The 23,137-nt window shown below is 46.7% G+C and overlaps 1 protein-coding gene across 14 annotated transcripts in view; it reads left to right on the forward strand.

Annotated features, from left to right (window-relative positions):
* TDRD6 (tudor domain containing 6) overlaps positions 1-23,137 on the forward strand; it is a 2,679,339-nt gene that overhangs the window by 199,760 nt on the left and 2,456,442 nt on the right. The gene's annotated exons all lie outside the window — the stretch shown is intronic.

Consider the following 23,137-nt stretch of genomic DNA (forward strand, 5'->3'; position numbering starts at 1 on the left):
CTTTTCAGAATGTCTACAAGTAAGAAATCTCTCTTCAGACCTTGCTCTTCTTGTGGAAAGCTGCGTCTTTATTCAGAGGATCCACACAGTAAGTGTATTTACTGTCTTTACCCCGACCATGAGGTGGGAAAGTGTAAGTTCTGTAGAACTTTCTCCACAAAAACTCTAAAGGACAGGGAAGGCTGTTCTGTTATGGCTTCAGAGACTCAAAGACAAGGATGGTGTACTTTCTGATGCCGAAAGTTTCACTTCTGGTCGATCCCAAGCAGTATCAAAACGTAGTAGTGGGTAGGAGTTGCCCTCACCTTTCATCAAGAGGAAGATGATTTCCCTCTCTTTGGCCCCTGCGGGAACGTTGACGGTCGTTCCGACGACGAAATCTGCTGTCTCTGGATCATCGACGACGGTGATGACGTTTGCTTCTGGATCGTCAACGACTGTCTCGTAGACGAAGATAACACTAAGTTTCAAGACTGTACCGTCTGTCATTCCGATGACGTCGACGAAGAAGCCTCCCCCGTCGACGACCAAGTCATAGTCGACGAAGGGTGTGAAGAAGTCACACACGTTGACCGCACCGTCGACTACCTCCTCGTCGGTGACCCCGTCGACGACTACGTCGATGAAAAAGAAGTCATCTTCGTCGCACCGTCGACGCAGGTACCGTAGACTACACCGGATTCTGCCAGTGTGGCTCCATCGACGACTTGTTCTACGTTTGCCTCACTGCCATTGTTGCCATTGTCGTCCACTCGATCTGCCGATGTTGAATCTCTTCACCAACGCCGCAAGGTGCCTGTGGACCAGATTTCCATCATCAGTGATCCACAGCCTCCCTCGCCCGCCACAGACTCGGAGCAGGACTCAGAAGATGTTCACGAGTCTTTTAGAGCAGCACGTAGTCCAACTGATTTGGTCATCAAGTGCCAATATTATAGTAACAATGAGGACCAATATTTCCAACCGGAAACTACGCCGGTTCAAGCTCCTACGGCAACGCTACCCTTGTCGCTCATTTCTAATCTCCAACATATGTTGGACGACTATAACAGACGTTTTCCGTCATCTCCACAAGTGCCTGCAGCCCCTTATATTCTGCCACCGGTTACGGTGCCAGCTCCGGCTCCTCTGGCACCTCTGCCTACTTCTGCTCCTGAAGTTCAAACATCTGTTCGGATACACACGACTGTGTATGCCGACGATGAGGATGAGGTTTCTCCAGACCGCGAAGATGGTGAGGTTCGAGATGATGATGATGATGATGATGATGATGATGATGATGATGATTATGACGATATGGCGGAGTGGGATAATTACCAAGTTCAAACACCGTTCCCATCTCCGATCACGCCTGGGGATTCTCCTCCTGTAGATATTGCGAGTTTCCATCAGCTGATGGATAGGGCAGCCCAACGCTTCAAGTTGCCTAGAGTCCAGAGAGAGGAGGATTGTTTTCTCTATGACTTTAAAAACCAGCCATTCAAACAAGTCCTTACTGTGCCCATAATTGTCCAGAGAGAGGAGGATTGTTTTCTCTATGACTTTAAAAACCAGCCATTCAAACAAGTCCATACTGTGCCCATAATTGGCTTTATCTGGGCCGAAGGAGTAAAATTGATGCAGACCCCAAATACACTTCCGGCTCAGATGCCCAGGTTGGAAAAGAAATACAAGGCCCTGTCGGCACTCCAGCGTCTCATTGGACAGCCAAAACCCGATTCAGTGGTTACACAAGCAGCTCAGCGTCGTTCGCGGAATCCTGCGTCTGCTATTACTGCCCCACCAGATCGCGAAGGTCGTCGCATGGATGCTATAGGCCGCAAGTTTTCTACAATGGCTTCCACCACAGTGAGAGCGGCCAATGCTTTGGCCATTTTGGGGCGTTACGACCGCCAAATGTGGGCGGACATGACAGCTTATGCGGCCTTGATTCCGGATGCTTCAAAGGCGGAGGCTTTACAACATCTCCAAGAAGGAGAGAGAGAACATCGGAGGAGATAATAGATTGTGCAGTTGACATCGCCTGTACTGGTTTCCGGCAACTCGCTGGAGCGGCAGTTCTACATAGGCAAGGTTGGTTGCGTTCCACATCTTTCCGACAAGAGGTACAAGCAAAGATCCTGGATATGCCGTATGACGGCGAGTCTTTGTTTGGGGCTCATGTTGATGAAGCTTTAAAGTCCATTAAAAAAGACACTGACACTGCCCGCTCTCTAGGAACTTTGGTGTTTCGGAAACAGCCCTTTCGGGGTGGACGCGGCACCTCGTCTACTTTTCGAGGAGGAAACACTCATTACCGTTCCTACAACCAAGACAACCAACGCTATTCTAACACCCAGCAGCAGTCTTCCCGACAGCAGTCTTCTAAAACCTATAGAGGGAGATCTTATTACAGAGGATCTGCTCCCAAGTGACAATGACTTGCCTTTACCCCAAAAAGTAGGAGGTCCAATCTCCCTGTTCTGTTCTCAATGGTCCTCCATCACTTCGGACCGTTGGGTTCTGGACATCGTAGAGAGAGGCCATGCTCTGGAGTTCATCAAACTTCCTCCGCCCACTCCACCTTCCGGACCGCCACCAGCACACATCAGGGAACTATTACATCAAGTTCGCCTTATGATACAGAAGGGTGCCGTCGAAGTGGTACCCATTTCTCAACGGGGAATGGGATTTTATTCCCGTTTTTTCCTTGTCATAAAGAAGACGCTGGATTGGAGGCCGATCTTGGATTTACGAGCACTCAACAAATATCTCAAGTGCCAATCCTTCCGCATGTTAACGCTGGTGGAGATCTTACCACTACTCTCAGTGGGGGATTTCATGGCCACTATCGACCTCCAGGACGCCTACTTCCATGTCCCTATTCTACCGCGACATCGGAAGTATTTACGTTTCCGCGTGGGATGAAGGGATTTCCAGTTCATAGTACTGCCTTTCGGCCTAAGTTCAGCCCTTCGCGTCTTTACAAAGGTGTTGGCTCCTGTGGTAGCTTATCTACGTCTTCAGGGTGTACAGATTTTTCCTTACCTGGACGACTGTCTCCTAAAATCTCAGTCTCGTACACAGCTGCTTCAGGACACTCCCCTTTGTCAGGAGGTGTTTCGCTCCCTCAGTCTATCCATCAACATGGCCAAGTCCCAATTGCATCCAGCAACCTGCAGGAACTTTCTTGGGGCCACGTTAAATACGACCCTTGCAAAAGCATTTGTGTCTCAGGAGCGACAACAAAAGATTCTTCAATTGGTGTCTCTTGCGCACAAGACAGTCCGTTTCAAATCATTTCTAGGAATGGCGTCATCGTGCATTGCATTGATCCCAAAGTGCAGACTACGGACACGTCCCATTCAAGAGGAACTGGATGGACAGTGGCGTCACGTCACCGGTTCCTTCAACGACAGTCTGTGTCACCACCCGCATGAGAGCAGTCCTCAAATGGTGGGCGCGGCCATCCAATCTTTCGACAGGGTCTTCGTTCCTTTCCATCACTCCGGAACTTACTAACGTCGGACGCCTCGTTGGAGGGATTGGGTGCTCATCTTCAAGGCCTGTCCATAAAGGGCAAGTGGACACATCAACAGGCTGGAGCTGATGGCCATTTTTCTGGCGCTCAAGTCCTTTCATCTCTTGATCCAAGGAGAGTCAGTCCTTTTTCAGACGGAAAACACAACCAGCATGCATTATATAAACAAGCAGGGCGGAACAAAGTCTCCAATCTTGTCGCATCTGGCGCAGTCGATTTGGGACTGGGCTCTAAGTCATCAAGTCACTCTCACTGTAGTCCATCTACCAGGAGTTTCCAACATCCTAGCGGATTCCCTCAGCAGGTCCACGTCATCGACCCACGAGTGGGAGTTGCACCAACAATCACTCTAGGTGATTTTTCGGAGATGGGGGCATCCACCGCTGGATCTCTTTGCCACACCACAGACCCGGAAATGCCCATCTTATGCAAGCTGGCATCCCCACCGAGGGTCACAGGGCAATGCCCTTTTGATGAATTGGTGCAATCTGTTTGCTTACGCTTTTCCTCCAATCCCTCTGGTGCCTCGGGTATTGTGGGAAATGCGTAGACAGCCTTGCCACATTCTTCTAATCGCCCCCAGATGGCCTCATCAGACATTGTTTTCAGAGCTACTTCTTCTATCCCAGTGCGAGCCCATCCGTCTTCATCCTCGGGTGGACCTTCTCACGATGGACAGGGGTCAGATTTGCCATCCAGACCCCTCCTCTCTGAATTTGTCAGCTTGAAACCTGAGCACCTTGAATTTGCTCACCTAGCCATCCCACCAGACTGTAGAGACATTCTTGCTCAGGCTAAGGCTCCGTCAACTGTTAAAACCTATAAACTTAAATGGAAGAGATTCTGCCATTGGTGCGCAGCTGCTGGGATCCATCCCATTCATTCCACGCCTGCGCAGCGCCTTCCATTCTTTTTGCAACTTGCTCAGTCTGGACTCTCGCATTCAACTTTGAGAGTTTTTCTGGCAGCAATTTCCCGCTTCCGTCAGGATGGCGTCACTTCACTCTGTTCTTCCAGGATAATACGCCAATTTTTCGAAGGATTATTTCGCAAGTTCCCACCGATTCGGCGCCCTCCTCCTACTTGGTACCTTAACATCGTGTCACAACTTATGAAAGCACCTTTCGAACCTATACACAAGGCAGTCTTGTAGTTTCTCACTTGGAAGGTTGCTCTTCTCCTAGCGCTGACATCTTCTCATCGCGTAAGTGATATCCATGCCTTCACTATAAATCCTCTATTTCTGCAGTTTCAACCTGACTGTGTAGTGCTTCGTACTAATCCCACATTCCTGCCTAAGGTGCCTTCATATTTCCACATCAACGAACCTGTTTTCTTGAAGACTTTCTTTGCTAATCCACAGTCTCCAGCGGAGCAGCGTTTGCACTCCTTGAACATTAAAAGGTGCTTAAAGTTTTACATCAGCAGAACAGCCTCTTTTCGTAAAGCTGATCAACTGTTCATAGCTTATGGACGTTTTCACAAAGGACGTCCAGTTACCAAACCTACAATTGCTCGCTGGGTTTCCTCTGCCATCGCTTTCTGCCATCAACCGGCAGGCAAGCCTCTTCAGTGAGGGCCCATTCGACCAGGGTGATGTCATCTTCAACTGCCCTGTTCGGCGGTGTACCGCTGCATCAGATCTGTAGAGCAGCCACGTGGTCAAGCAGGCACACGTTTACGAAACACTACTGCCTGGGTGCCATCAACGAAGCAGACACTGCAGTGGGACAGGCTGTGCTTCGCAATCTTTTTCAATAAGGTGAGCCTCTGTCTTCCCTCCTCCATTATGGTTTACTTTATTACTGTATGTTTTGCATGACTATATGCATATTTGGTTTTTATAAGTCTATGCATGTGTATCATGACTGGGAAGCCTTCTTCCGATATTACTGCTTTCTATTCTATATTCAAGCATGTGAATCTATGAAAGACACCCTAATACTGGAGAAGAACAATTGTTACTTACCTGTAAACAGGTGGTTCTCCGGTATTGGTGTCTTTCAAAGATTCACATGCGACCCACCCTCCTCCCCTCAGAGGCTCTCTTCTCCTCATAGACTCTGTGGTCACTCTTGTGCTACGAAAATCTGAGGTGCTGAGCTCTGAGGAGAAGGTTCTGGAGGGCTGTTGGTGCCTGATTGGCTACAGTTTGGACCAACATATGACAGGAATAGGCTACAAGTGTTTTTTCTCTATTAATGTATTCCTATGAGGAATTATGTCTAGGCATTTACTGCCTGTTTTCTAATGTGTATTTCATCTGTTATGTTTTACATATACATATTATTGGTATGTTATTGCTATTTTATTTACCGTGGGACTCCCACTCCGACGACGGGGCATATTCAAGCATATGAATCTATGAAAGACACCAATACTGGAGAACCACCTGTTTACAGGTAAGTAACAATTGTTCTTATGTTGCCCACCGGGTTGCGAATGTAGTGGAGGTATTGGGACTAAAGTGCGTTTCTTGGAGCATCGCACAATGAATGTGACTATCCAGATATATGAGTAAATGCTGTCTTTTGCGGCAGTCGCCCAATCCCCGAACATTCTATGCCAAGAAGTTATATGCAGGGGGTCTAGCACAGTCGACCATGGTGGCAATACAGTATATTTCTATCCATATGTAGGCATTACGTGTTTCGGTGCTGCGGCGCTGACATGTGCATGTGCGTCAAATCATTGGCTAGTGGCGTAAAATAACTCCCTGCTTCTGCGAATAAACTAAACATGGTGTCCCCTTCCCCCCCTCCCCCCCCCCCCTCCCCCTCCCACTTCAGCAGCCCAATCCTGCTGTGGCCTATTCCCCTCCCCATTTCTTCCCTTGTGCCAAATACCCAACAGGGGAAGATTACCTAAACTGCGACATAACTTCAAAATATAGTGTTTAGGGTTCACCTGTCGGGTGGTGTGCCAGAGGGCAACCAGTCTCTCCTCGAGGGGCAAGGGTGCTCGGGCAGCGTTGTAAATGTCCATCTCAGCACACTGTCTGTTTCAGGCGTCTGTCTTCGTGGGGTCTACCGGCATGATGATACGTGGCACGTATGGCAGCTCGGGGGTCGATTCCCTGATCCGGTTCGTCAAGTACCAAGGGTATCGTAGAAGCATAACAAGTCCACTGTTTGTGACTGCGTCTTTAAGGGGATTGTGCATGACCCGGGAATCAACGATGCCGGCAGATCCGTGCGCATGGTGTTTCTCTGTATTCGCCATCATATCTTGTAATGTGCTGCAAGTTGATGTATTCCTGTACAGGTTACATCTCTGGATTGTCATTCGGACTGTAGATAGTCGGTAAAGGGCGTAGTCGTGTAGAGCTATTCAATGTCCGAGGCACTGCCGCTGTTTCCCAGCCGGTGCGTTGGAGAGGATTGACCAGCAGATTGCTTGGGTATAGTCTTGAGGAAATCCTGGACGTGTTGTGGGTTAGTGAAGAAATATTGTTTCCCTTTGTCTGATTTTTAGTCTGTCTGGGAAGAGCATGGCATAGGGCAGGTTGAGTTGTTGCAGTTTTTTTTTTTCACTAGAAGGAATTTCTTCCTTTGCTCTTGTACTGCCATGGTGAAATAAGGGTAAATTGATATTTCTGTCCCTTCATTCCGAAGTTTCCCAAGTTCTCTGGAGAGGCGGAGGGCCGTGTCCTGATCCCGATAATTAAGTATTTTAGCTATTATCGGACAAGGCGGGGTCCCAGGGGCGGGCCAGGCCGTTGCGAGTGATGTACCCTCTCGACAACCAGGACCGGCGAAAAGGCCTCCCTGCCAAACAATGTTATGAGGAGGCGCTCGACAAATTCTTCCATCTTGCCGGTGGGTGTCGACTCTGGCACGCCCAGGATACGTAGACTATTCCATCGCCATCACGATTCTAAATCTTCGTTCTTGGCCTCTATTACCTTTTAGGACCCTTTCCATTTCGAGCTTGCAATTTGTGGTGGTATTGGAGAGGTGGACTCTGGGTCAGACATCCGGCGCTCCGCCTCAGTCAAGCGACCATCATGTTTTTCAACTCTGTGCGTGAGTCCGTCCAGTCTGGCGTTCATGGTATCCATTTGTTATTCGATTGAAGTAAGGCTAGACTGAATCACTAGTAACAGTTCCTTCAGATCTGTTGTAGAGGTAGTCTGGGCTTCAAGCTGATCTTCCTCCTGCTCCATCTGGGAGCGAGTAGATTTGCGTGCGTTTGATTTTCGGCTGGCGTCCATCTGGTTTCCCCATGTTGGTGGAGCAGCATGTTTGATGACGTGGTTAGCTCTCGAGGAGGGCCTGCTGTGGATGTCAGTAGTAGTTTGACGCTCGGTGAGTTCTAGGAGTGGAAGGACGCTGCAACAGTCCTCTTATATGTTGACTCTTAGTAGCGTGGCAGCTGTGCGTGGCAGGTCCCCCTGCGCTCAGCAGGATCCCATCCGTCTGTCCCATGTAAGAGTTGGGGGTAGCTTGTTGATTCCAAGTGTTGTGTATTGGTCGTGGTCCAAGTGGGGCCCAGTCGCACAGGAAGCGAAATTCTGTGAGGGCCGCTAATGCGTTCAGGTGTAGTGTCGGGCTCCCTCACTATACCCCTGACAAGAGGCAGGGGAGCGGCGTCCTCTTCACCAATGGTCAAAGCGTAGGCAGCAGGGCATAGCCTTGAGGCTCCGTTTGTGTCCTTCAGGTATATCCTCAAACTGCGGGTGCAAGCCCATATGTCCTGTGGGAAGGGGAGTCAGTTCTGTGCTTCAGATTCCATCTGACCCCCGCAGCGCACCCATCTCCAATCTTCTGGGCCCCTCCTCGGACCCCCCCCCCCCCCCCCCCCGGTAGTCTGCACTCTTCTGATGCTAGGGTGAGGCTCCCACGGAACAGGGCAGCCGTCGGGTTGTGCATGTCACTGCAGTGGAGCAGTCCCTACGTGCTGCGGCCTTATCGTAACGGATCTTAGTCTCCAGCGCGTGCAGGCATTGGGGGTTGGGCCTCAACTTCGCAGTGCAATTACAGGGGTCTGGCAGAGCGCCGCCCGCTGCTGTCCTTGGGCAGAGCGCCGCCCGCTGCTGTCCTTGGGCAGAGCGCCGCCCGCTGCTGTCCTTGGGCAGAGCGCCGCCCGCTGCTGTCCTTGGGCAGAGCGCCGCCCGCTGCTGTCCTTGGGCAGAGCGCCGCCCGCTGCTGTCCTTGGGCAGAGCGCCGCCCGCTGCTGTCCTTGGGCAGAGCGCCGCCCGCTGCTGTCCTTCGGCAGCTCTTCACCGCAGGCCTCACCGCCTGCACTGCTATTGTAGAACAAGGAGCCTCGGTGGCTGCAGCGCAACGGGCCCCCACGCCTATTCCGGACCCTCAGGGCAGCACCGCACTCAGTCAGTCCTGACAGCACAGACCAGGCTCTGCTCAAGTCGCCAAGCAGTCCAGGAGAGCACCAAGGGCCGCGCCGCTCCTCCACCGCTCCTGTCCGCCGCAGCGTTCCAGGGGGGCTCTGATAGCTCGGCCTCTCCCTCCTTGGATGTTACTATGCGAAGATCTCTGCATCGCAGCAGCTCGCTGGGGGAAGGGGGGCGTCTGTGGTGTTCTGGTGAGAATTGACCACGCCGCTGCCAATAGCTCACCCAGGTCCTGCGGGCACAGCAAAGTCTCAGCTGCAGGTAAGGGGCACCTTCATTTTACTGCAGGTCTCTTGCTCGGCTTGTTCGGGCGGCACCACCGCCATTTTGTGAGGTCCCGCCGCGGGGGGCCGAGTCTTGATATTTGTGCTCTACAGGCGCTTCCCAAATCTTCAAAAGCACCATCTGATGGCTCGCAAGTATTGTGTTCCAGTCAAACTTTTTGTCACGTAGTTGGGCTTAAGATGCAAAGGATATTAGGCGGATTTAGGGCCCGAGCTGCAAGAGCCTCACGCGAGTGCAGCTATCTTGCTTGAAGCCCCCCCCCTACTGTTTCTAAACTCTATGTTTTTCCCATTTCAGAAATACATAGGTGTCTTTCAAACCTCTTTTTCACCGTATATATTTTCCTGAATGAATTGCTATTTACCCTGTACACAATAAAAAAAAAACATTGCAAGCCGCTGCTCAATTATTAGCTCTGGGTTAGTCAGGTTCTTGGTGAACTTACAAGTCCTATATATCCCCACAACCAGAAGGGTCCAGCGGATTTAAAGGTATATTGCTTCGAAAAAAAAAAAAAAATATATATATATATATATATATATGTCATACTTAGGAGTTTTTACAGGTGAAAACTTTATGGCTTATTTTTCAGCTTTTTTCAATTTTTCCTTTTTTCAACTGTTAGTTTCTATAAAGAAAACCTTACAGGATCTACACAAATGACCCCTTGCTGAATTCATAATTTTGTCTACATTCTTTCTTTAAATGTATAGCTTTCCAGGATCCTTTATTGCTTTCATACCCATTTCTACCATTAACTGGAAGGAGGTTGAAAGCACTAAAAATAGCAAAAATAGACTATGCCCCACTAAAATGCAAAATTTGTTTAAACATTTTTGGTTTTCTGACAAGTCGGTCTGTCCCTGAAAGCTGGGAAGATGGCTATTTCTGCACCACAAATCCTTTGTTGATACCATTTGAAGGGAAAAAAACAGACGCTTTCATCTTCAGCACTTTTTTCCAATTTTCCCCACAAAAACGTAAATTTAGTTGATTTCTGTGTTCCCTCCAAGGGAATCAACAAACCCTGGGTACCTTTAAAATCCCCATGATGGAAGAAAAGGACGCAAATTTGGCGTGGATTCCTTATGTGGTCAAAAAGCTACAGGGCCCTAAGCGTGTACTACCCCAAATAGCCCAAAAAAAGGCTTAGCACTGAGGGGGAGAAACCTAGCAGCGAAGGGGTTAATACACTACAGACTTCATCAGGGCTAAAATAACAATTGGTTTACTTTCTGTTGACATTCTCGAGTGAGGTACCAGATTCTATATAGTTTTGAAATTCAAATGGGGGTAATTCATTTGCGTGTACACTGTTTTCCCAATATATATTTTTTATTACACTGTTAACCTGTTTTAAACTTATTTGTCCCTATCCTGATGCAGTGGGTGCTCAGTTTATTTTTTACAACACTTCACTCCATTCATATATGGCGCGACCTCTAATGCTGATTCAGCCTGGGCAGCAAGAAGGTTAGTCCTTCCTCCAACTACTATAAACACCACAATAAGATGGCACATCTGCAATTTGCTGATACGGTCCTTGTGGAGTAAGATGCTGAGTTGCTTGTGTTTAGGTGTACTCTCCGAACAGATATTACTTATTTGATGTGGCTTGATTTGAATAGGCTGCCGCTATCATGCTCTTACTAGAGCAGTCCGTGGTGGGTGGGCTAATGAATACTCATACTGATTGTTTATTAATCCAGACCGCACGTGCTTGATGTGGAATAATGTGAAGTTTACTTGGTGATTACTTACAAGTATCGGCTCCCAAATACTATGTAGTAGGACTTACTATATCATTACGCAGTCCTTTCTTGATATAGTGGGTGTTTGTGGGTTTATAATTCACCAACGATCCTTCTGACGCAGTCGTGGCTGGGGAATGAAATCATGACACTTACTGCAGATAAGAGGGCTTGTTGGCCCCCAAAGACCCTCGGCATTCAGACAGTGGGATTGCTGAGTGGACTTGAATGCCACGCCCCCCTTTCTCCACCACTCTGCAAACGCACCTCCTGGCACTCTTCTGGTTGGGGTGGTAGGGGAATGAATTCCACGATATTCCTGAGGGCCTCAGAACTTAAGTGAATTACTCAACCCCTCTGCTCCTCCACCAGTAGTGCATCAGAAGGTGCATTTGCAGAGTAGTGGAGAAACGGGGTGTGCCCATCCTCTTGACAACCTCTCCGCAATCGAGCTGTGTGGGTCTTACTGGAAGTGACAGGAGGGGTAGTTGGCCCCTAAGGATCCTCTGGAGCCAACGGCACTACATCTCCCCCTCCTAGTTGTGCGCCAGGAGGCTCGTTTGCACAGTGGTGGAGAAAGCAGATGTGGCTCCGACAACCTCTTAGTAATCTGCTGTGTGGGACTTGCTGGAGGTAACAGGAGGGGTAGTCTGTCTCCAAGAACTTCCTTGAGGGCAAACTATCCCTCCGGTTACCTCCAGTAAGTCTCTCACAGCGGGATTGTCAAGAGATCTTTGAAGGCCACGCACCCTTTCTCGACCACTCTGCATACGCGGCTCGGTTTATGGTGTATTACTGGTTGGGGGATGAAGTTCACTTTACTCCTGAGGGACCTCACTGGCCAAGAAGACCTCCTGGTAGTTCCTGTGTGTCCTCAATAGAGTAATTCCGGAGAGCTGGTTGAATACCAGCCCCCTCTCTTCACCACTCTGCAAACGTGATTACTAGTTTAAAGAAAAACATAGAAATTCACTGAAATACAAAGGTTACAGTGATGTTACTGATTACATCATCCACACAACCACTCACACACTTACTCTCACCCCCATACAACCTCTTGTACGCCCACTCACACACCCACATAACCCATTCACGGACCTATACCAGTACTAGCACACCAACTCACTCGTACACCCAACCATTCACTCGCCCATACAGCCAGACACCTAACCACACACTCACCCATACAGCTACTTTCACACCCACTTATTTACCTTCAAAGTCACACACCCACTTGATCAGCCTCTCAACACAGCTGCTCACTCACCCATACAAGCCCTCCTACACTCAACAACCACTTAGCTACAAATTCATAAAAGCGCTCACACAGTCCTGTACAAGCCCATACAGCCATTCACACTCACTGTCCAACAGTCACTTGCACACAGTCACATAACAAAACACCTACTCAGCCACTCTCCCACCAATGCAGCCACTCGCCCTACATCTCTCACCCACATAGCTGCTTACACAACCACGTATACACCCATACAGCCTCTCGCACGCCAATACGCACAAGGATGCAAACAGTCACACAGCCACTCACATGATGTAAATTAACCCCTTGCATGCGGCAGCGATTCTGCGCCTGTGCGGCAAAATCGCAAGTGGGCGAGTTCATGACGGCCCCCAGCCGTCATCAGCACACGAGCACCGCGGTGCATGACGGACGGGGCCGTCATCAGCATGGAAGGGTTTAAAAGTAGTATCACTCAGTAGTACACCTAGTATACTACTTTAAATTTTCTAGCACCTTAGTATGTTTAGCAATCAAACTCTTACAAAATACTTACAGCCACCGGATGGTATTATCAGTGATGTCAGTGACCCTGACCATGTCATGAGTGATGTAATATGTGAGGTCATAGGACATTACGGAGTCAGGAGGCTGAGTGGGGGAAGATGGCTGCTGAGTAGGAAGCTCAGCCGGAGAGCTCCCGGAGCACCCGTGATTCACACACAGTAGCAGTTGGAAAAGGTTCCAGCAAACGAAAGAAAAAGAGAGGATGTTCGGTGGATAATCAAAAACTTATAATTTGTCAATCTGCCGTAACCGAACGACATACTTTCTCCTACCTCTTGCGGAGCATGCCCTGGAATGGTGTTTTTCCTCGGGTCTTTCCCTTTCTTGTCCGTCTGCGGGGTGGCGAGTGAAGCCCAATATCCTACGCTTAGAGACCCAGGGACGGGAGGCGCAGCCGCCGAGCAGAGGTTGCAGGTGTCTACCAGCGGAGCAGACGAAGCGGACGGGTGTCACAGATCGGGAAAGCCGGGTAAGGCGGAGCTGGTTCTCGGAATCCACACTGAGGCTGGGGAGCGTCTTCACAAGTGGAGCGCTGCAGGGAAAGCAAAGTCGCGTTGCCGCCGTGCCTCCGGAAGACTAAGGTATCAGTTCCGGGGCACGAGCGGTAGAGTCAGGGAACAGCGGTTGCTGTTACACGAGCATGCCAGCAAAGTAAAGTCTGCCCCTGTCCCAGTCCTTGTTCCAGTCCCAGCCCCAGTCTCTGTCACAAAATCGGCCACAATAAGTGGGCTCAGGGACACCTCAGAGAACACAACGGGGGAGAAAAGAGCATATAAGACAGTGTTGGACTGGAAGAAAGAGTGTAGAGGCACAAAAACAAAAGGACAAAAATGTGTTATTCCACAAAAGAACGACGAAGCAGAAACCAAAAATATCCATGAATCAGAGAGTGTTTGGGTATCAGTGAATCTGTTTCACATAGCTCAACAAACCAACATATGCTATAATTCCAGCATTTCTAACAGTCAGTCTTTTCAGCTCTGTCAGCCCAACAAACATTGTGAGCCTTGTTATTTTCCCATAATAAATGAAAAAATTTCCAAAATCAATCAGCATATGAGTAAACTCATAAAACCAACACCGGAGGAAAAAGAGGAGGAGGTACCTCAAGAGTTAGAGAGACTTTCAGAAAAAAGTCGAGGAGAGTCTAAATCTAAAGAAGTATTAGAACCCCAGCAGCCTGGAACTCAGATCGACACAGCGAAATCCTTCTATAGTCTGCGAAATAGAAAATTTTTGAGCCAGGAGCAATTCCCTAAAGGCATTACTCCGAGAGTGAGCAGGAAAAAAACAAAAAACCACATCCAAAGGTTACCTCAAGAACACTCTAGAGAAGGAGGAAAGCAATTTGGAGTCTACACAGAGATCTAAAATAAAAATAAAAGTTACTCCATCTCTGAGGTCTTACTTCAAAATTCAACAACAAGGGCTGAACTCAGAGCCTTTAGTCTCCTCACAACCACAACTTGCTCCGGAAGCTCAGAAGGGGGAGAAAGAGGAGGCTATTAAACTTACAGACGCTCACTCCTTCAGAAAGGAGAATCTACGGACGGTCTCACTTCGGGCCGGGAAAACAAGCTCAGGTAGTGCAAAAAAAGGCAGAAAACCTAGAAACAAGAAAAAGAGCTTGGTAGAAAACAAGAGTTTGGAAGAAATCTGGAAAATCAGAGGAAGCAGAACAGAAGAGGGAACTGAAGTTCATATGGCAGAGGGGGGTACCGAGACCTCTGCTGCTGCCGCAGCAGCAGCAGCAGCACATATAACTGAAGAAGTTGAAGACAAAGAAGAAGACGATGCAAGATCTGTAGGAAACAATAAGGATACTGTAAAAACCCACACAGACGAACTTCTTGAAAAAATTTGGACAGAAATGAAAGAGAAATTCTCCATTTCAGAAGCAAAACAAAATACAGGAGGTCTGCGAGAAATTGGATAGCAAGTTAAACGCACTAGGAGACAGAGTTACGGCAGTGGAGAGTGAAGTTGTAGGCTTAGACAAAAGGGTGGAAAAAAACAGGAAGGAAATTAACTCCTTAAGATCTGAAAACAAAATCATGAATGAAAAATTGGAATCCTTGGAGAACCAAGCAAGGAAGAACAACATTAGGATACTAAATGTGCCGGAGAATCAAGAGGACAAAGACATTAAAGCATTTGTAGTGGCACTTCTGGTAGAACATTTCCCATGGGCAGACAAAGAGGTACTGGAAGAAGACATACAAAGAGTACATAGAGATCCCTACGGAAAGAACAAAGAAAGAAAAACACCCAGGAAGATCTTAGTCAACTTCAAAACATATATGTTGAAGGACAGGATCTTGGGGGAAGCTTTGAGAAAAGGAACCTACAACAAAGATAGTTGGAACTTTAAAATAAGATCTGATATGTCAAAAGCCTCTCAGACTAGACAATGGGAACTGGGAAACCTAATGTCAGAACTGCAGCAATTAGGTGCCACGGTGCAGATGAAATTTCCACCATCATTACGCATTATGTGGAGGAATAAAATGCGTAATCTAAGAGAGCCAGAAGAGGTGAAAAACTTGATAAAGCAAATCAAAGATCAAGAACGCTCAGAGGAACCCCTGGGTTAAACAACCTCATACAACCTCATATATAACTAAATACAACCTAAAAAAGAAAGCAAAAAGAAGAAATACATACAATCCATATCTCACTTAAGTGTAAGGTATATAACAAATATGAAGGAGCCTTAAACCAACCAATTTAACTCATTTTCTAACTGTATATAGATAAGAATCACGGGAATGGGAACGGGAAGCCAAAAGGGTTAAGAAGATAACCGAAGGAGAAGAAGATGGAGGCTTCCCCGGGGAGGGTAACTTTAAGGCACAAACTAGAAAGCATAAAATTACACGGAAAATGGTGGGGAGCAAAATAGGGGGGAAAAAAAACAAAAAATACCTCATCTGCGAAAATTCAGGACATCAGTACAAATGGGAGTGTTACATTACAAGAAATTGCAATATGTGAAAGGAATAAATGGGGAGCGCAAGTAGGGAAGTAAAAATCCTATCTTGGAATGTGAACGGTTTGAGGACAAAAAGTAGGAGGAATAAAATCCTGGAATATATCAGAACTGAAAGAAGTGAGATAATAATACTACAAGAAACTCATTTGCTAAAAGAAGAATGGGACCAAATAATTAAGAACTTATGGTGGGTAGATACTCTTATCTGCACTACACAACAATGTAATATCAAAGGAATTGCGATAATCTTTAAGAAATCCTTAAAAGCAACTGTAACCGCCTCAGAAGTGGATAGCAAAGGTAGATGGGCCACAGCTAGCGTTAAAATAGGAAATTCTCCCATCACTGTCGCAGGCTACTATGGTCCCAACTTGGATGATGCAGACCTGTTGCGAAAATTATACTCTGTTACTACTAGATACCTCTCCCATAATACTGGGAGGTGATTTCAACCTAGTGATGGATTTAAAATTAGACAGATCACCACCAGGCAGACAGACTAATCTGAAAAAAATGAGACAATGGATTGGGATTTATAATAGGGATCTTGACCTGGTAGACATCTGGAAAAATAAAGGAGAAAAATTGCACCCGTTCACCTTATACAACAAAAAATTGGGTCATAAATCTAGGATCGACTTCTTTCTGATTAGTAACGAATTATCAAAGATAGTGAAAAAAGTATCCCACTTACCAGCTCACTTGTCAGATCATTCGGCAGTACAACTAGAATTACAAATTACAGAAAAAATATCTGAAAGAAGATTCACAGTTGAGAGAGCTTTGCTGGAAGACGAACAGGTAATAAGTGAGCTGGAAATTGAAACAAAAAACTTCTTTAAACTAAATGCATCAGGTACCACAGAACAAATAACTTGGGATACCTTTAAAGCTCTTATAAGGGGTAAACTTCTGAGTCTAGGGGCTCGTAAAAACAAGCAACTAAAACAAGAGATCTCAGATTTGGAAAAAGACATCAACTCCCTAGATATCGCTATATCCATAGAACTAGAGGAGGTAAGGAAACAAGATCTTCTTAAAAAAAAAAACAGATGCAAAAAGAAAAAATTGATCACATTTTGGAAGAGAGATTGAAGAAAAAATGGGATTCCAGCAAACTAGCAAAGCATGAGTTTGGTGAAGGTTGTGGAAAATGGCTGGCATGGAAGCTCAAAACAGATCTAGCTAAAAACCAAGTGAAAAGCATAATCCCGGATGATCAAACTATTCCTAACTCTGATGAAAACATCATCAGGCAAGAATTCTGGAAATTCTTTAAAGAGCTATATACGGAGGATATAAATCCTTCAGATCAAAAGATTTACTCTTACCTGGAAGAAGCAGCATTCCTAAAGCTTACTGAAAACGAAAGAGAAGCTCTAGATAAAGAAGTCCTAGAAGATGAAGTGGCAGACGCCATTAAAAGTTTGAAAAAAGGAAAAGCAGCAGGGCCAGATGCCTTACCAAACGAACTATACATGAAACAGAAATATCCCATACTTCCTCATATAACCAAACTAATTAACTTAATTCTTACACAACAGAAACCGATACCAGACTCCTGGAACGATGCCATAATAACAATCATCTTGAAACCCGGAAAGAACCCTGTTAAATGTGAGTCATATCGCCCAATATCATTACTGAACGTTGACTACAAAATATTCACAAAAATAATGGCAGCTCGACTAGGGAAAGTATTATCAAAACTGCTGCACCAAGATCAAAAAGGATTTATAAGAGGGAGAAATCTACATGAAGTAACACAAGAGCTACTAACTGCAATAGATATTGCAACAAACAAGAAAACTCCTCTTACCATACTTACAGTTGATGCCGCAAAGGCTTTCGATAGGGTCAATTGGACCTTTCTGGAGAAAGTTATGGTCAAAAATAACTTAGGGTCACACTTTATCCATATGGTAAACCAAATTTATAAGGATCCAAGATCTAAGGTTCTAATAAATGGCAGTCTAACTGAAAACATAAAGATAAGTAGAGGAACGAGGCAGGGATGTCCACTTTCCCCTCTACTATTCAATTTATACATTGAACCGCTAGCGAATAAGTTAAGAAACAACAAAAAAATCACTCCATTTAAATATGGCATATGGGAGAAGAAAATCGCACTTTACGCGGATGACTTAATGATTTTTACAGATGACTACCCAAAAGCCAAGAATACAATCGAGAAAGCTTTAGATACATTTGGGAAAGTTTCAGGATATCTGGTGAATCAAACGAAAACAGAGATCATGACATGGAACACTGCCTTTCAAAGCAACTACATAAAAAATGAAATCAGATACCTAGGAATTCTAGTAAATCATGATATAGAGAAGACTACAAAACGGAACTTGAATAAGGTAGCCGGAGATGTAAGAAAACTGCTTGAGACATGGGCCTCTTTACCATTGAGCTTGATTGGGAGGTCAAATATAATCAAGATGACCGTCTTACCAAAGTTCACTTTTTTATTTAATGCAATACCAATGGAGTTTGGAAAAACGGAACTAGCCCGAGCACAGAGAGACATCACAAGTTTTATATGGGCAGCGAAAGGCACGAGGATTGCTTGGAAAAAGATTAGAAGGTGTAAGAAAGATGGAGGGTTGGCCAGCCCAGACTTGGTAGAATACTGCAGAGCCTTCCAATTCAAGAATATCAAAGTACTACTAAAAAGCCATGACAACTACCCAACCTACTTGCAAGTAATTACAAAATCAGAGGATCATGCACTGTTTAAGTATGGACACCCCAAGTACTTTAAAAAAATAAAACTTAAGACATTAAGAGATGCAACAAAGATGTGGACACAAATCAGAGGTACCCTGGAAATATCATACTACAGTAAATGGGCCCCTATTTGGGACTCCCCCGGAACCCCAGAATGCCTAAAAGACATTCTCGCATCTTCACTAAAAAGAGCCAACATAAAGTATTGGGGACAAATACTAAATGGTCCGAATTTGAAAACTTGGTCAGAGCTTCAAGAGTTGACAAACAACACACTATCCAAATTTAAATATTACCAACTTTTAAGTTGGTCCAAAACTCTCCCCAGTGTAAACGGTAATGACAATCTGGAAAATGACATGGTCAAAACAACACGAGTACCAAAAGAAGTAGCAAAGTGGTACTGGGCTCTGATAACGGCCAACGACATTAACCTTAACATAGAAACGCAAATATGGGGGAAAGACATCTTAACAACAGACTTAGACTTAATTTGGGAAAAATCTGTGGCTAAATGCTGGTCAACCTTGAAATCCGCGGCCTTGAAAAGGAACCATTTGTATACAATTCATCGGGCGTATTGGACACCAAAAAAACTCTCCAAATTCAAAAATGCTGGAACAAAGAAATGTCCTAAGTGTGGAGAAGAAAAAACAGACGACATCCACATGTTTAAAAGCTGCCCCCGACTGAAAGAATTTTGGGATCAAGTTGGTAAGACCCTGAGCACTATCCTGTCCAAACAACTAACTGTGAGTACAATTCTTACTCTCTTTGGGATTGTAGATCCAGGTAATGAGGGGGGACTCACTAAGGAACAAGAAAATCTTCTCTTTGTATTAATAGTTCTTGCAAGGAGGGAAATTTGTATTAAATGGATAGTTTCCTCTTGCCCAACTCACGCAGAATGGTTGAACTCGGCAATAAGAATTAACATACTTTTTTTTTTTGTGTAAGACATTTATTGTACAGACAAAAGGGTAAGAGGTACACTGCGTCACGCCAACAACCCGGAGGCAGGCCGCTATGAAGTTTACATCTTATAACCAACAGTGCAGCAGTCTGGGGGGAACCAACACAGCAGGTCGAGTGACTCCCGAAGGAAGCATACAAAAAAAAGAATGATACTTACTCAAACAGTGTAACATTAGCATGATTAATGGTCTTACTTTTCACTTTTTACCAGTGCTGTAGCCGAACAAGTGAATTTGAAGGTTCTGAGGCCGTTACAAAGCTGGCACCAGAACACAGCCCGTGGAAACGGCAAATCTAAAGGATGCGTCTATCAGCACTGTTTTCACCCAACTAGTCCAAACAGACAAAAGAGAAGCTTGAACAACAAACAACGGTGCAGTTGAGAAATACCATTCATTCGATACCTACTCACAAGTGGGGCAGTGCGCTCGTGCGCCGGGCAGTTGTTTACGAATGTCTAGAAACTGTGGGGGTTTTGATTCCTCACGTGCCAGGTCTCCAGCACGGGGACATAGGGCGGGGGGGGGGGGAACTATAGGATCATGCGGCCGCAGGGGAGGTAGGGGGTTACAGTAACCGCTGGTTGTGGAAAGCGATGTGCACTGTGGGATCAGGGCTTGTCTCATCTCCCAGTGAAGACTACATTGGCACCGGACACAGGGGCAGAAGGCCTACGTTTACTCCTCACCGCTCTCATCCCATATCATCTGACACACCCACATCCGCTGCACCATCAGACATGTCCGAGCCCGCTTGCTCCCTAGTCCAACATAAGAAGGGTTCCCATATATCATTAGGTCTGGAAGCAGTCGGCATTGTTTCCCAATAATTAGTTAATTGTGTATGTCCGTACGTTACATCTTTTACCCAGTCCGTGTATATTGGAAGGACTCTCCTGCCCCAATGTAGTGATATTTGTCTTTTGGCGTATAGGAGGAGCAATGCATGTAATTTTCTATCACAAGGGTCTGTGTCTTTGACATATCCTAACAAGCCTAGGAGCGGTGACGGTGCATCAGCTCTATGCAGAATCTGGTTAATGGCAGTGAAGACGTCAGACCAGTATCCGTCCAGCTTAGGACAGCTCCACGCCACATGAAGGAAGGACGCATCTGCTCCTCCACACTTCCAGCAATTTGCATCCTCGCGGATGCCTATGCGGTGCAGCAGAGCCGGTGTGCGATAGTACCGGTGCAGAAATTTGAAGTGGATGAGCCTCAAACGATAGTTCGGAGACAGGGCCGTGAGTTGCTTGCAGCAATATTCCCACATGTCGTCTGTCAGAGGGTCTTTCAGGTCTGCATCCCAAGCCTGTCGAGCCGTGGATATTGCTATCGGGGCCTGCTCCTGCATGCAATTGTACAGTCTTGACACTAGTTTTTTTGGGGAAGGTCTGGAAAGTAGATTATGAAGGGCATCTAGTGCCGGCGGCTCCTCAGGGAATTGGGGCCCCAATTTCTTACAGGATTCCCGAAGGGAGTGGTACAGCAGTGTGTCCGCAAAGGAATCAGGGTCGTCGTCTCTATTTGCAGTCAATGTCATAAAGGTGCCTTCGGGATAGACGTCCGCAAATGTATGCAGCCTCTGCCCTCGGAACGTGAGTGTGTCTCCTCGTACTCAAGCAAGGCAACATCGGGTAGCCCCGTAGGGGGATAGCTGGCGCATAAAGCAAGGAGAGGCCCGCTCTGGTTTGTAATTCGCGCCAAGACCAGCGAATCATTTCCACAGTGTCCACATCCTTTGAAGGTCGCTTGACTTTACCATAAAGCGCCACCCGGAGTGGCAGCGGGGCAGCAACGGCTAGTTCCACCGCCACGTGTGGTTGGTAAGGAGTGGGGAAGGCCCAGAAATGTAGGAACTGCGCCTGAGCGCATAGGGCGTAAAGCTTGAAGTCGGGAGCTCCGAGGCCTCCCTGTCTCAGTGGGAGTGTGAGCAGGTTCCAGGATACCCTCGCCTGCTTCCCGGCCCAAACCAGTTGGAGTAGCAGGGAGCGGACCCTCGCATGGAAGTGCGCAGTCATGGGCAGCGGAACATTCACGAACAGATATAGGAATTTGGGGAGTACCACCATTTTCACCAATGCTATACGTGCCACCAGGGACAAGGGCAATTTGTTCCAGACCTCAATTTTCCTCTCAAGCCAGTCCACTGCTCTGCCAAAGTTAAGAGACCACAACTCCTGTGTATCCCGACTGATCCAGATTCCCAAGTATTTAACCGCGTCAGTTTCCCAACGCAGGGGATAGTCCGGTGACGGCTGAACTGTCTCGTCCGTGAGGGGGAATGCAACAGATTTCGTCCAATTTATGGACACTCCTGCAAGGCCCTCGAACCGCACAAATTCACGGAGCAGCGGATTCATGTTGTCTCTGGGATTGACAATATACAATGTCACATCGTCCGCGTATAGCGAAATCAGTAAACTCCGTGAGCTAAACCCAATACCCCTCGCAGTGTGGTGTTGCCGTATCCTGGCCGCAAGCGGCTCCATTGCAATGGCAAACAGGAGAGGGGACAGTGGGCATCCCTGTCTGGTCCCTCTAGAGATCGCGAAGGGTTTGGAGACAAGGCCATTTACACTCACTCTGGCCCTAGGCGCGCTATACAGGAGTTTGATTAGGGTTATGAAATTACGACTGAATCCCATCCGTTCCAGGACCCTGAATAAATAAGGCCACTCCAAGGAGTCAAACGCCTTAGTGGCGTCAAGGAACACCACTGCTGCACGAACAGAGGGGTGCAAGTAGTGTAGGACCGAGAATATGGTTCTGAGATTATGTGATGTGGCTCGACCAGGGATGAACCCGGATTGGTCGGGGAGTGCGATGATCGGCAACATTGGCTGAAGAATTAACATACTTGATAAGTTAGGAAATGTAAGCAAGAGATTTAAATTCTGGGATAGTTTTGAAAGTTTCTTACACCCCAAATAAGAACCAAGCATAAGTCCTATGATTAAAGCGATACATCTTCTGGTAGACAAGTACGGTACTTGTCGAGTAGTCAAGCTGGCTAGCTCCCCTCGTTCCAAATCAGAAGCATTGGTATGTAACGAGTAAAGGAAACTCCTCTAAACCAACAAGAGGAAGATAAAACTCCCCAGGCAAGAGAGATCGAGGGGCAGTGTCGGAAAAGAATAAAGAGGCAGACACCTGATACTCCGTAATCATACAGTAATCGCAAGATGAGGACAAAAAAAAAAAAAAAAAAATGTGAGGTCATAAGCAGTGCATTGTGGGGTCGGAAGTTATAGTTCATTTAGGTAACTATAACTACCGAATTTCACTGGTTTTGTATGAATGAAATCTGACCCAAACTATAAAGTTCCATGTAGCCTTTGTTTTTTTTCAGTGTGTGCGCGCGCGCTCTTGGAACTAAATGGAGGGGTGGGGTCTCTATGGCCCTCATCCTTAATATCAGTAAAGACCCAGGTAGGTGGTGGTCTTAAGTGGAAAAATTAGCAGAAGAGGGCAAAACACAGCTTGCTCGCACACACACACACTCACTTGCTCACACACTCACGTGCATATTTCTATATCCTTAGACAATAAAAGACATGGAGAAATATGGTGTTATACGTGTTCAGTCAGGTTGACTGATGAGGATGTGGGTGGAGCTGGCCCAATCGGAGATGCTGGTGGAGTTAATCTATGGCTTTCCATAGAGCTAGGGATCTTACGCAGACCTCGAAATTCTTCTTGGCTAATAATTGCGCTCTGCA

This window comes from Lissotriton helveticus, chromosome 6 (genome assembly GCF_964261635.1).
Source record: "Lissotriton helveticus chromosome 6, aLisHel1.1, whole genome shotgun sequence".
Lineage (NCBI taxonomy): Eukaryota > Metazoa > Chordata > Amphibia > Caudata > Salamandridae > Lissotriton > Lissotriton helveticus.